At 46.5% G+C, this 14,983-nt stretch overlaps 1 long non-coding RNA gene across 3 annotated transcripts in view; it reads left to right on the forward strand.

The window, feature by feature from the left end:
* Positions 1–6,628: 6,628 nt before the first annotated feature.
* Positions 6,629–14,983, forward strand: part of LOC115900706 — a 40,289-nt gene continuing 31,934 nt past the window's right edge. Inside the window, exons 1-3 of one of the 3 annotated variants that reach the window (XR_004060378.1) lie at positions 6,629–6,887; positions 10,499–10,603; positions 10,865–13,581. This is a non-coding gene — a long non-coding RNA (uncharacterized LOC115900706). Of the gene's footprint in view, positions 6,888–10,498; positions 13,582–14,983 lie in introns of those variants that run through there. The other 2 variants (XR_004060377.1, XR_004060379.1) reach the window with 2 other exon arrangements.

Raw genomic sequence — 14,983 nt, forward strand, 5'->3', positions numbered from 1 at the left:
AATGTGTATTTGGTTGTGTTCAAGCAAACTCTATTTGGAATGGAGGTATCTGAGACAAAGAGGAGCCAAGTAACTCTATAAAATAATATGACGGGTTGTCTTGTCTATACGCAGAGTTGCATCTCAGAGATAATTATTTCATTGGACTTGGAGGACCCTCTGGGAGATTTCTCTCTTTTTTGGACCCCAAAATGTATCAGGGAAGCCAGATTCTAGGTAGAAGGAACATGGTCAAAGCATTTGGGGAAAAGCAGACTGGTCCCTGAAATGTGGGACAAATTAGGAGTTAAGGACAAAGATGGCTAGGACTTCCTAGCTCTAAGGTTTAAGTTTTCTGTTTCTATTTTGTAATTCCCTTTTGCTATCTTTGAGCTTTCAGAAAATTTCGATCAATATTACAGTCTGGTCTTATGTTCTGGGAGACTAAAGGAGGGGTCTGGGTCTATGCAGTGGGGGAGCCAGCGACTGGAGAAGCCAGGGGTGACTTAGAGGCAGTAGAAAACTTGTCCATCCAGGGCAACCTGATGTGGCAAACAGGCCTGATCTTTGGAATGTGGATGCATTCCTGGGTGATTCTTAGAAACACCTGGGGTAGGAGAAGCTCACTAAAGACTGGCTCTCCTGCAGCCTCCTGGGATAGGAGCTAAGGTTGTAGCTATTTGCATGTTAAGGGAGGAGTCGAGCCTTGAAGGCTGGAGAACTCGGGGACATGAGTATCACATCAGTGTTAACTCTGGTGGGTGGCCAAGTGGCCATATTTGCATGTCTCACTTTCAAACTGGGCAGCAGTGGTGCTAGCACAAGTTCCCTCCTGCTGGAGCCTCTGCAGAAGACCAGGCAGGCTGCTCTCCCACAGTCACGTGAGCAGATGTCCTCTCCTGCCTCCATGAACCATCCCGTGTGGTTACCTGGATGCCATGATATCCCTCTGCCCCACTGTAGTGCTTTCTCTGAACTGCATTTTAGAGTGAAGCCATCAACCTCCACTGAAGGCTGAGAAATGTGTCTTCTGTAAGCATGTTGTTAAAGCTGTCATTTGCAACCTTAAAAGTCTCCTTTCGGTGGAGCTCTAAGGAGACACTTCTTCCTCATCTTCATATCAGAAGGAGTAGTTCAGCTCCTTGGGGGCTGGCTTTTTTTTTTTTTTCTTCTTCTTTTCATTTTTAAGTCATAACTTTTTAGAATTGTGGTAAAATGCACACGACGGAAAATTTACCATCTTAACTGTTTTTCTGTGCGAGTTCCGTGGCAGTCAGTGCCTCTACTGCTGTGCCACCCTCACCACCATCTATCTCCTGAACCCTTTTCGTCTTCCCAAATGGAAACCTTGTACCCGTTATACAATAACTCCCCATTCCCCTTCTCTACACTTCCTGGCAGCCAGCATTCTACTTTCTCTCTCTGTGAATTTGACTCCTCTGGTTACCTCCTCTAAGAGGAATCAGACAGTATTTGTCTTTTTGTGACTGGCTTATTTCATGGTTCTGGTTTGTTATGATCACTGAATTGTCTAACAAATCAGATGTCTCTCCTCCCCCCATCTTTTTGCTTTGCCATGGCAGCTAGAAAACAAAGCCAAATCTCTGCCTGATCCAAAATAAGCATATGTGCTAGAAATGTTTGATGTAGCCTCATCCTTTATTCCATTTTTTATGTATAGTCTTGTGTTTTTTAAAAAAATTGCTGACCCACCTGTGATTTATTAAATAGTTCTTTATAGAAGGCATCTTTAATCCTCTTTATAACAAGGAAGAATATACATTTAAAAATACAGGTTGAGTAGCCCTTATCCAAAATGCTTGGGACCAGGAATATTTCAGATTTAGAAAATTGTTGGGGATTCTGGAATGTTTGCATTATAAAATCTGACTCTGAAATGCTCCAATGAGCATTTCCTTTGAGCATTTTGATGGCACTCAAAAAGTTTTGGGCTTTGGAGCAGTTTGGATTTGGGATACTTGAATTTGGGGTACTCAATCTGTAATAACAAGTAGTTGATGGAGGGATTTAGGGGATTGAGTCAAGCACATAGTGAAGTGGGTTCTCACAGCCAGCGTGAGGCTCATCCATCCAATTGCACCCATCCTTGACCCTGGACGGCACCTCCTGTTGCAGGTGCAGGCAGTGGGGCTGCTCTCACTAATCTCTTCTTCCATGCTGACCCCCTCTGCTCCACAAGTCAATGCATTCAGACTATGGATTAGAAGCCCAGGAACTTTTCTTATAACTAAATGTACTGGTCTAAGTTAGTGGGTTTCTAAAAGTGTTTTGTGTCTTGCTGCCAACACCTTGGTCTTTTAGGGATCCCGCTAAACACTTTCTCTTGGAAGTTCCTGGCATCCAGCAGTGGGCTAGCCACCCCAACCAGTGGGCTTTCACAGGTGAGACTGGGGCTGAGGCTGGGCTTGGAGGTGAGGGGTCTTGCTTGAAAGATGAGGACTTCTTATTTAAAGCCAATACTACCAAGCCAGGATCTGAGTGATTTTCCTTGGAGTTATTTTTCCACGTTAGGCCCTGAGAAGTCGGTTTCTTTTTGCTCATCCTTGAGTGACCACTTAAGCCTGAACTAGTGCTGGGTGGGGTCCACCACTGGGCCTTCCAGGGGCTTCTCCTTCATAACTTTTACCACCTGGCAAACCCCGTTGTTACACTTAGCTAACTTTATTTTATTATTATTATTTTATTTTTTGAGATGGTGTTTCGCTCTTGTTGCCCAAGCTAGAGTGCAGTGGCACAATCTCGGCTCACTGCAACCTCCGCCTCCCAGGTTCAAGCGATTCTCCTGCCTCAGCCTCCCAAGTAGCCGGGATTACAGGCGCCCGCCATCATGCCTGGCTAATTTTTGTATTTTTGGTAGAGACGGGGTTTCACCATGTTGGCCAGGCTGGTCTCGAACTCTTGACCTCGTGATCCACCCACCTTGATCTCCCAAAGTGCTGGGATTACAGGTGTGAGCCATCCCGCCCAACCCACTTAGCTAACTTTAAAGAGGACTGGTCCATGCAGGCCATGAAGGTTGAGTACAGTGTTTGCAGTCAGGAGACCTCAAAACCTATCCCTGCCATTCACTAGCAGCGTGGCTTTGGGCTAACTGATTCACCTCTCCGAAAGTCCATTTCCTGCTATAAAAGAGGGATAATAATACCCTTCTTTCAGAGTTGTTGTCAGAGTAAGGGAGTAACCACAAAGTTAATAACATGTTGTTTTTACAATAATTATTATGGAGAAAACTGATTATTAGACATTATCCCCTGAATCCAGCTCTTTGCAGCAACTTTGTGTTTCCTCTCTTGAGTTAATTTTTACAAATCTCAGAGAATTAATGCTGAAGGACTTTAAAAGGTCGTCTGGACCACGGTTCCCAAAGCTAACTGACATCAAAGTCACCTGCAGAGCTTTAAAAGGCATTTAAAGTGGAGGCCGAGGACCCTGTATTTTTAGGTGGCTTTCCTGGTGGTTTGGCTTTGTCTACTGATGGACGTTTGAGCTACCCCTGCTCTAGACCCTCTCTCTGCTATTTGCCAAGAACTTTTTTCTGCTATTTCAGGCAGGTGAAAACCCATCCCGTGTTCACAGTTTTCACCAAGCAGGACTCCACACCCTGCTGCAGAGTTCACATAGTGTCTGATATCCTCTCAGGGCTCCACTCTTCCTTTTGCATTCTCTGCTTATGTCTCCAAAGATCTTGAATGGCTTGTGATGACTGTCCAGCCAGTTTCTTTGTCTCCCAATCTGGTTACTATCATGATCGTCTCCTTTGGGAGATGGGTTCTACCATTTGTCTCTTCTCGTTATTCTCTGAGGCTAGAGGTTTGCTAGACTCTAACTTCAGCTCTTCATTCCTTCCCCACACTTTCTCCTGTCTGGAGTTTGGGTTTATTTTTCTTCCTGCCTAACTACTCCTAATATACTAAGTCAATAAACAGATTCTCTGCGGTTACATATGGCAAACAGCTGAAATTTACAGTTGAGAGTAAAATTTCCTCATTTGGGAAAAAACCCATCATTTCACAGATTTAGAAAGTGGTCATTCTGATCTCCAGGGCAAATAAAAGTGTTTTATAACCTTCCACAAAAGCTTATGCCTTGATTAAATTTTTATTATTAATTATTAATTAAACCAAGGAAATGCAGAGACCTAAACCATTGCTTAAATTTGCTCCAGATTGAGACACAAACCAAAGGCGGCAAGAAACCCTGAAGGGGAGGTTTAATGATGAGCAGCACATATAAAACTATCCGCACACTTCCATCTGCCAAAGGCTCCAAACCAGCCATGTAAATGAGCCCATGTGCCCACACCCAGACAGAGGCTGGCAATGGGCCTGGAAGAAACAGGACCTCCTCAGCTTCTCTCTCCTGGGGTCTGTGTTTAGGGCACTGTGCCGTTAGAGACACAGGGGCTTATCTACCTCATGAGCAGCTATGGTTAGAGGGAGTAGCTGGTAGTAGTTCAGAAAAGCAGCCTGGTGTCTTGGAAGCTGAGCCAGAGGTCAGGAGAAGTGGGTCACTGCTCTCTGGATGGAGTGATTGATCCAACTAAAGCCAACCAATACAGTTGTGCAGGTTACCTGGAGGCCAGGTCCAGTGGGTGCTGACATCCAACTTATGTCCTACCCACCAAGCCTTGCTCCTTGCTGTAGAGCTGCGCCCACTATGAGGAGGGAATACCTTTTTCTGACTTGAACAAGGGAATCACATGGCCTTGCTTGGAGGCTGACAGTGTGTATATGGGGTGAGTGGGAGGGATGGGGCTGCATTCTTCTTTCTCTTAGAACACAGAGGTGTTGTTTGGGCAAGTGGTAGCCTAGAACTGAACCAGTAGATACTGGAGATGCAAAGCTGAACAAGACTCTCATTCAAAGAGCTCAGAGTACCTTGATGAAGCAGACAGATATGCAGAGTATTCTAACATGTGGGGACAAGTGCTGTACAGGACATCTCTATGGGTGCCCACCCAGATGGGACTGGACAGTGGGGAATCAGAAGCTTTCTTGGGGATGATGTCTAAATGAGTCTTGAAAAGTTGGAAGTTGGAAGGGGTTGGGATGAGGGTCTAAAGAGTGAGAAGGCACTGAAGGTAAACAGAACTACAAGATCAAAGTCATGGAGGATGAAGGAGCATGGTCCAAGAGCTCTCAGGGAAGACGTGGGGATTCTGAGGGGGGCTCCCCACTTCATGTGGTTGCAGTTGAAGACATTTTCAAGTATGAGCAGTTATTCAAATATGAACTAAGTGGGGGATGCCCATTCCCCTCCCCAGTGACCAAGACTGGAGGGCTTGAGAACTCCAAGTTCCCAGCATGATACTTGGCATCTGAGTGCTACTTTCTTCCCCTTCCTCATTTCCTCCTGCCCTTTCATTTTTAATATGAAAACACTTGAATATGAAAACATAAAATATATACATCTGTGTATCTTTCATAACATTAAAAAAAGAGCTAAAAAATGTGAAGTGAAGGGTAATAGCATGATGCTTTGGCCATGGACGGCTCCCCATGATTTTGTGTCCCTGCTTCTGGGCTGGCTTCTTAGAGCGGATTGCGATTGTGCCCCAGCAAGAAGCTGGCCTCCGGATCAATCACTGCAGAAGCGGTCAGGAAAGGGGAGCTTGCCTCAGTAAGCAAAAGTCACCATTATCTGATTATCTTTAGGGATTCCCTACTCTCTGGATAGCTAGTCATGACTAGAGGAGATTCTGCATGGAGACAATATAACATTTATTTGGCTTTTATTTTTACTGAATTCAGTGCTCAAGGACAGTGGCACATTGACAACACTGCTTCCTAGCATGACATCACATAAATAAGTTTGAAGATACTGCTTAATAAGAACCCTTTAAAGATAAGAGAAATGGTAGAAAGAATTGAAGGATGCTGTTTCCTTTTTAATATCTGCCATGAATCATAGTCCGGAGAGAAGACAGAAAGCCAAGGCACGCAGGGACCAGGCACTAGCACAGGGGTCAGGAGGTGGGTGTTCACAGGGGGCACAGCTCAGATCCCTGCCTTTGCTTTGGCCTGAGGCTGGGCAGACAGGAACATGGAAAGCTATGGAGCTGGTCTGAAGGGTAGGGTGGGGTGGTTAAGCCTTTGCTGGCATATGGCTTTGCAATCTCGTACACTGAATAAATCCATCAGAGCACTGCATCCACTCACCCAATTAGCCTGCACCTCATGAACACCTATTGTGAGGCCAGCACCATGGGGAAACTAAAAGAACCAGACATTCTACCACCACGGGGGAATGACCTCACCCTGGGTGGTAACTCTTCCCTTCTGCTCATCTACCCAAAGGGAAAAGAAAGTGCAAGGTTCCTAGTTTACATTGAGTTTCTTGAGGGGAAAAAGGCTCTTGGTAAAACAATGCCTTATTCCTTTCCTTTGGAAGTTCCTTCTGCAGAATACAGCTCAATTGTGGGTCCCCAAAAGGCCCCCGAATAATTAAAAAAAAAAGGGGGTGGTGTCAGGCGAGGGCTTTAGGACATAGAAGGTCACTTTTGGTTGTCCTGTTGAGCCAACTGCTTTACTAACTGGAGTTAGTAAACTCGCTCAAGCTGGAGGGTGAGGGAATGTGTGGGGCTGAGGCTGGGGTTGGTCAATAGTTGACCCCCAGTGATCTTGTTTGAGGAAAAACTCCTGTGATCCCCCATCAGAATATTTTGAAGGTGGAAGAGTCTTCTGGTGGGAAGGGAGAAGAGTGGGAGGAGGAAATAAGCAACAGGCAGCTTCCTTTCTCGACAGATGGAAAATAAAGGGCCTGTCCACAGCTCGGCGAACTGCCATGGACCTCCCAGCGGGGCTGCTTTCTGAGGTGATGGTCTCCTTGCTCCTTAGCCAGGCTGGTGGAGCCAGCTACTGACGTTGGAAAGGAGTTGGAGGATGGAGGTTTGTGGCCAGCAAATGAGAGGTGTGGGGGAGGGGAGAAGAGGAAAAATATAAGGGAGGGAGATGGTTCTTCAATGAAACCTCTGACCTCTTTTAAACCATAAAGAGGTCTGGCTGGTTTGATTCCAGTCCTTAAAATAGCTCAGTAGGATCTTAGGGATTATATAGGTCAAACCCCTGAGAGGTGAGGAAACTGAGGCCCAGAGGTCCCACTTGCCTTTGGTCACGGGGTGAGTATGTAGCCCAGCAGGGTCCCAGCTCCTGTGAGCTGCGATTCATGCTGTTATCTTTGCTGGGGAGGCCTGAAGTTCCTTTAGCTTATCCCTGATGAAGTAAAGGAAGAGCCCATGAGGAAAGCATTCATCTCAGAGTTAGGTGACCTTGGCTTTGTGGTCTAGTTGCCCATTTCTTCCACTTTCCTTGCCAACATCTTTCCCAAGTCTGCCAGACCGGGGTGCAGTGCCACCCCCTTGCTGCCAGACAGGTGGCTTGTCCTGGGAGCAGGAAGGGGAGTTCAAGGCAAGCAAGGCCCACTGGGAGCCCCCTGCTAGAAGTGCTCTCCCCTTCCTTCTTTTGGAGGTGGCAGTTACTGGGCAGCATGACCCTGAGGAGGAGATAAGCTGCCTCTGATAGGAAGGTTTTATCTTTGAGGTTATTGCAAATGTGCCTGACTTCTTCATCTGGTTCTGTCCGGATCTGAACTGGTAGCCAGATAAACTGTTTGCAGCCCCATTTCATGCATTTATCAAGTCTAAACAATTGTCAGGAGGCAATTATCCCCCAGGAAGCCAATGGCAGATAAGCAGTGCCCTGCAGTCTGATTCCAACCATGGAATCCGTTAAGTTGTCCCTCCTTGCCCTGTGCAGATTTTCTCCTCTGTCCCTGCTGCTCTAAATTTTAAAGGAGGTTTGATGTTCCAACACATTTGTTTTGGTGTTCTTTGCCCATAGCCCCAAATAAAATCTAATGTTTTTTATAGGTGGATAAATCCTTTTTAAAGGCTCTTTTGTTATCACCACGGGGTTTGTGAGCACTAAAACTGGGTTTTAAGGGATCAGTGAAACCTTAGAATCACGGTTTGCTGTATCTGGAAGGAACTGTGACCACTCGGTACAGCCCCTTCAAGTGGTAGATGAAGAGGGTGAAGCAGGAAGGGATTTGATGGCTTGTGAAGGGAGCGTGCTCTTCAGAGTTGGGCAGACGTGCAGCTGAAGCTTGGTCTGGCCACTGATCTGCTGCCCAGCCTTGGGTAAACTTCTGGAGCCCGTTTCCTCACTGATTACATGGAGATACCAATCCAGACTCCATAGTATTGTGAGAGGTAGTAAAACTCTTTCCCTCTGGTCAAGGTCACACAGACAGCTGGGGGGGCAGAGCTAATACCAGAACCTTAGTGTCCGGGCTTCCAGGTCTTTATCCTTTCCATTATTCTGCAGGAGGTCTTCAGGCTACTGTTAAATGAAAAGTAAAGCTTCTACTTTGTCCCACCCAAAATTCTAGTTCAGTGTTTCCCAGACAAAGCACCTCCAGCAGGTCTGAGGCTCAGTTCTATGTGGGGACTCATGTTGATACGATGATAGCATCTATATTTTTTCTGGATGAACTAATAATTGACTTGCCATTGTACTTAGGAAAAACCAGACATCACCTCATGGACGTCTAATTGAAAGGGACCGTCAGTTATTCCATTCATTCTGGCAAATTTTCTTTTTAGCTTTGGTTGCAGCAGGAAGAGAGAAACGTCTGGGGGGCTTTTTGTTTGGTGGAAAGGCATCACTGGTCCACAGCCGGGGACCCCTGGATGACCCATCCCAAGGTCCCAGCCTGAGTCTGAAGTCCCAGGGCTGGTCGCAGGCCGACCTTGCAGCCCTCGCCAGAGCGTTGTCTGCACCTCAGACACTAGGTGGCGCCACAGGAACATCCTCGCGGCCCGAGGCGCGGTCGCAGCCGGGGAGCACTCGCCGCGGTGCTGTGGAATTTTCTGTTTCTTTCACGCAACGTCAGGCGTCCTGCTGGCGCCCTCTCGCCACCGTGCCCTCCCGTCAGAAGCCCGGCTCCTAGCCGGGGAAGGCCGGGTGCTGGTCTGCCAGGAGCTGGGACTTGCGCCGCATGGAGCGTCGGGAGTCTCCAGTGCCGCGCGTTCAACACCACAAGGCCAGGCTGTTTGCTCCCCATCGGTCGCTGCCCCCAGCACCCCGGGTTATTAAGGACTCATTTGCTTGGAGCGGCATCATTACAAAGGGTGTGGAGTACTACATATACTCCGTATTTTTCTATTTTCGAAAGGCTGCAGGTGCGATGCACAGCGCGCTCGAACGGTGGGGCCTCGTGCTAGCCCGAGGAGCGAGCAGGGGCCGGGCAGGGGCTGCTCAGCTAGGCGGTCCCAGCGCAGCGGCCTCGGGAGGCCCTGCCGTCCTTCACCCCTGGAGGCGGGCGTGGGGGCGGGCGCGGGGCGCTTCCCCTCCTTAGGGCCCTCAAACCGCAAGGGGGTTTCCGCTTCCCAGTCGATGGTCGTCCTCTCCCATTCCCGGCTGCATCTCCATTTACCCGTCGCCCATTTCCTCTGCCCATCCAGGCTCCTTGGCTCCGCTGGGGTCTCCGTTCCCTTCTCCCGGTCCCCCCGCCAAGTCGCGGCTCCTTTGTCCAGGACTCCGCTGGGGCTTGACCCGAGGACGCTGGTTTAGGCAGGATCTGGGGTCCCTCGTCACTCCTAGGCTTCTTCCACTTCCGGATTCTGGAGAATCGGGAATCAAGCCCTGCGCGTGCCTCTCCTTCCTCCTTCGTGCTGAAAGCACACTAAAGCCTAAAGTGAAAGCACACTTCAGGCACGCTTCCTGTCCGCCCAGGCATCAGTTCTGACAGTGAGCTGAGAACAAGGAGTTTTTTTTTCTTCCCCAGAAGTTGCCTTTTGTAAGGACTATGTCCGCACCAGGGCTTGATACATGTTGCTACTCCTGGGAGTATGAGACTGGGAAGTTGATGGAAATGTCAACATTAGCTTTAATGGTGAGGCCAAAGGGAGAATGGACCCAGCATCAAGCCTGGGTAGAGGAGAACGGGAGAGGGAGGACCAGAACCAGCGCCCCCCGTTCACTGCCTTGGGGTATCTGAATCCTGCCTTTGCTGTTGGTGAGCGCTAGGACTATGGGTAAGTTAGTTAACTTTTTGAGCCTCAGTTTCCTGTTCTGTCAAGTGGGAATACAACTCCCTAGCTTACAGAGTTGTGGTGAGGATTATGAACTGTTATGCATCTACAGTGTCCTCCCCGCAAGTGAAAAGGCTCAGTAAATGGTAACTGTTATCATGGTTCAATCTAAACTTCCGTGCTTGCCTTTCACCAAATTGATGTTACAGAAATCAAAAGGTTCCTGTTTTTCCCACCTTGTTTGGAATTAGGAAAAACTTTCCCTGCACCGTTAATGTTTTATAGGCCTCTTCTCTCCAAGACAGAAAGGAAGAGAGGGTAACGGGGCTTATTTTTTTCTCCCAGGACTCTTGAAGAAGGATTCAGGATGTGGCTGTGCCACTGGGGATAAACGGTGTAACACTGGGGAGGGTCAGCTTCCTCATTGGTACAGTGGGACTCTTATACAGGCCCCTTTCTTTCCAGCACCAGATACTGCTACACCATCTCATTGGCATGGACCTATATGTGGCAGCAAGTCCATCTCATCGCTTTTGGTGAAAGTCAGCACAGTTTATAAAGATTCTCATTGTGAGAATGGGTAAACCCTTTTATTAAATGGGTAATCCCTTTTATTAAAAATCAAACCAGAGATTCCTTTACCTATCAGTACCTCCTGCTGCTAAAAAGCAGCAGCTAAAAAGCAGCAGGAGGTATTGATAAGGGATGTCCTATCTAATTTCCTGGTTTAGAGAATGACTATCCTCATTTTAAGAGTTAAACGTTAACCCCATTAACACCTCTGAAAAACCCTCCCAACATGTTTATCTCATTGACATCATGGGGTTGGAGGTCACTGTAGACGAGGAACTGGGACACCAAAAGGAGAAACTCTGGCCACCCTTGCACCCTGTTTCCAGTGCTGGTCCAGCATCACCCACAGATGCTAAGGAGCTCTGGAGACCTTACCAGCTCCTGTGATTGGTCACCTAACTCTTCCATGGACAGAGCAATGAACTTAGATTCCTGCTGGGATCCTTTGAGGGCAAGCATACCCTTCTTCCAGCTTGTGCTGTGAACTCCGCTGCAGCCTTAAGGACTGTCTGTGACAGTGAGCCCGAGATGACTGGGCCCTGTGCTCCCTCCCGGCCCCACAATCCTTGGCCTGCCACAGAGAACTGAGCTCTTTTATTAGCACCGTGAATGTGTCTGATACAGCTAGCCATTCCCTCGTGCGAATGACTCAGTTTATTAATGCTCTGCTGAAGATGGCTTCTTTGCTTGCCAGCAGCCTTAAACAGTATTTCATTAAAACTGGCTTAATTATTTTGAGAAGACGGCCCAATTCAAAGCTATACACTCCCTCTATGTAAGTGTTTATACATAGAGCTGTATATATAATACATATTTGTAAGTGTGTGTATGTATATGTGTATGTATGTGTCTATAAATATATAGGCTTAGCAATTTAATTACATGGGATACATTGTTGGAAAAAATACCCAGGAGCTGGTCCCCTTTCTGTTGCCAGATTCAGAGTAGAGGCCACCCCTCCACTATGGGAGAGGCTGGTGTTGGTGGTCTCTCAATGACTCTGCCGTGGAAGTCCCAACTGCACAGAGCCCTGCCCCAGTTTCAGGAGCCAGCAGCCTCAGGAGAGGCGGATCCTGACCTCTGCTCTGCTCTTGGGATGGCCTTTCCCTTCCCAGCAGGGTTGAGATACTTGGGCTGGGAAATGTTGTGGCAAAATGTTTGCCAAAGCTGGGGAGAGACACAGACTTGGGGCTTTTGTTTCTGGAGCTGGCTGTCTAGCTTTCCTAATGAGCAAATATGTTCTCTTTAAGGAAACAAACAAACAAAGCAAAAACACCCATTCATCTGGATTTTATTCATTTGTTTTAAATACAAACAAACAAAAGGAGAGTGGTTATTTCTGCACCAACTATTTCAAATGCAAGTTACTCCATTGCTCGGGGTGGTTGGATGGTGCTTGTCACCATAGGACCCACAGGGCTAGTTCCAACTGTTATTTGGTAAGGCTTTTTTTCTTTCCAAAATTCCCAGTGTTCCTTTAAGGCCCATTTAGCTGCGGGTTTTGTTTATTCTCCCGGCAATCAGCATTTAAAATAAGACAAACAAGCATTTTTCCTGGGCTGTGATTCCCCCCAGCCAGCCTCCACCTGCACACCTGAAGCCAGCATGTCCAATCAAATTTCTCTGTAACCCATATCCCCTTTAGAGACTTACCCCCTTCGTATACCAGGCTGGAAATAGGGAACTTAAGCAGGGCAAATGTAATTTTAAGAATTGCTAATGATGCTAGAAATCTGCAATGCAATTAGCATCATTGGATTTGGCGCTCCTCCGAAGGCACAAAACTCCTTGTCATAGCGCAGTGGCAGCAGCGGCAAGTGCCTCCGCATGTGCCGGGCTGTCCGGGTATGCTGGCAGCCGCTTTGCACTGAGATGTGAGCAGTTGGTTAGGCTTCCTCTCTTTCTTTCTCACAGATACTGACTTCTTTGTCTCTTCTCTGGGTTGCAGAGGGATGGGTGTTTTCCATTGATTATAACTTTAGCATTTGACCCTCCAGGGCAGTCACTCTGTTTTTTAGAAAACTGAGACCCTCACTTTGTGAACTCACTGTGCTCTCTGTGATTTCAGTGCTGTAGTTCAACTACCGATCCCCCTGTCCTGAACGCCAGTATTTCTGATGCTATTAATTGGTACCTCAACAATTGTGGGGGCCTTTCCATCATTGCCCACCATAGGATATACTTTTCTTTTTCTCTCTCTCTTTTTTCTAATTTCCTTGTCTTCTTCACTCTCCGTGGAGCCAGAGGTAGTATGAAGAGTTAAAAATAGGAATATAAAGAAAGCCAGAGGGAGAGAGGGAGTGAGAAAGAAACATTTTAAAAAGAGAGGAAATGAATTATTGGTTTAAAAATAAACCTTTACTTTTTCGCAGAAAAATTATTTTTGTTCTCTGGAAAAATAACATGGGCTAGGCATGAGAAGCGTGTCAGCTGGCTAAAAGATTGCAAAATCCAGAAGATGATCCTGATGGGTCTGTTCAGTTTAGCAAGGGTATCTACTAGGGGATCCTCTTTTGAATACGGAGGCCCAAATCAGAAGCTTGTAGAGGGGAGCTATTCTTCCAAGATTCCAGATGTGTCTGTGAGACAATACGTTATGGGGCAAATTGATTTCACCCTTGGGAAACCAGGGAGATTTTCAAAGTTATGTCTGCAAAGCCAGCTAATGCAATTCCCCATTAGTGCATTAAAGTGTGCCCTTATTAATTCAAACATAAAGGCAACAAAATAAGCTGTTAAATTTAAAATATAATACATATATAATGAGAATGTGTGAAAGCCTTATTCAAATGAAAATACAGGAGTGTTTGAACTACTGAGGTATCTTTTGTATTGAATTATGAGCATATGTAATAGATTTAATTATTAATTTCCCCATTGTTCTATGCACACAGACAGGGTTCAAGGCACAGTCATTCTCTGGCTTTCATAGATCTAATTTGTATAATTATTGCCTGAATAAAAAATTGCTCCAATTCCTAGCTCTCTTTCTTTCTTTCCCCCTTCTAAATACTATTTCAATGCTGCATTCCAAAAGGGGAACACCTGCCACTTCTTCAAAGTCAGCTGATCATTTGGAATGATGGACGGCGCTGCTGCCGATGACGTCCCCTTTCAAGTCTCTTTGTCTAAGTGAATTATCGTGCATCCTTTTAATTTTATTGAACAAATTACATTTGTCAAGGTCTATCTTTGTAAATAAATGATAACTAGAGACACATGGATGCGTATTTCTGCTGTTCAAGGGCTCTTGTTCCATTTCTGGAAGCCAGATGAACATGGAACAAAGGAGAAACTTTCCTCTAAAAGCAATTATCTTTCTGCATTCCCATCAGTATAATTATATTGCAGGGAATTTTAAGAAGCTGTAGAAGTAGAATTGAATGCTTAAAACTGTGTTTGCTGAATTGCTATGCAAAAGTTGAACAGGCTGTATTGCATCACGCAAAATAGTCTAACTCTCTCCTGGCCACATTTCTGTAAGTTTAGAATGCGCCTGAAGGGTGGAGATGGTGTGGGGAAGGCGGTGGGGACGGTTATGAGGTAGATCACATTTAGGGTTTCCTGTGTTTCTTGAATGGAATATTTAATGACGTTTCTGAAACCTGAGGGCTGTTAGCAAGGTGACTGGGAATGTGTCTAATAAAGCCACCCATTCCAGTCTAGTTGGAAAGCTTCTGATTTGCTGATTGCTCTCTGTCTGAAACAGTCCTGCTAGTTTAGTAACTAATCCATGAATGGTGGTGGGATGAAGAGGGGACTGTTCGTGAAATGATGGCAGCAGCAATTACACTGCCCCCAAAACAAGCCAGCAGCTGGCTTACAGAGATATTGAATGTGGTTTGTGTGGCTACTGTGTCAATACTGTGCATCAACCAGGATCATTCCTTCCTCATCAGCTCCTCCACAATTTAGTGAAGTAAACTGTTGCTGTGAGGTAAGTTGTACTGTCTGATCACTGACAGCTCAATAACCTCATTCCCGCCCCTTCCCAATTTTTCACGAACTCCCTGATGAACATTCAGGAGGAAAATAAAGCACCAGTGAGAAGTGGCAACAGAGAATGCCAGAATCATGGGTTAGTTTAGTATGGCTGGTAGGTTTTGAGTTACTGGACAATTGATGGGATAATATTACAGTCTAGAGATCTCGAAGAAGAAAGGAAACCTACAAGCAAGGATGACCTTGTATCCTCTCAGAGAAGTGAGTGAAAGGGTGAATCAGGAGCCTGGAGATAACTCCCAGTTCACAGAGGCCGCATGGAACAGTGGCATGAGCATGGGCTTGGGTTGGAATGGAGACAGTCCCTGGCCCCCTGCATTCAGTGTCCACAGTGGGAAGATGAGGGATCAGGACCAGATGATTGAATAGCCTGTC

The sequence above is a fragment of the Rhinopithecus roxellana genome, chromosome 12, assembly GCF_007565055.1.
Source record: "Rhinopithecus roxellana isolate Shanxi Qingling chromosome 12, ASM756505v1, whole genome shotgun sequence".
NCBI lineage: Eukaryota > Metazoa > Chordata > Mammalia > Primates > Cercopithecidae > Rhinopithecus > Rhinopithecus roxellana.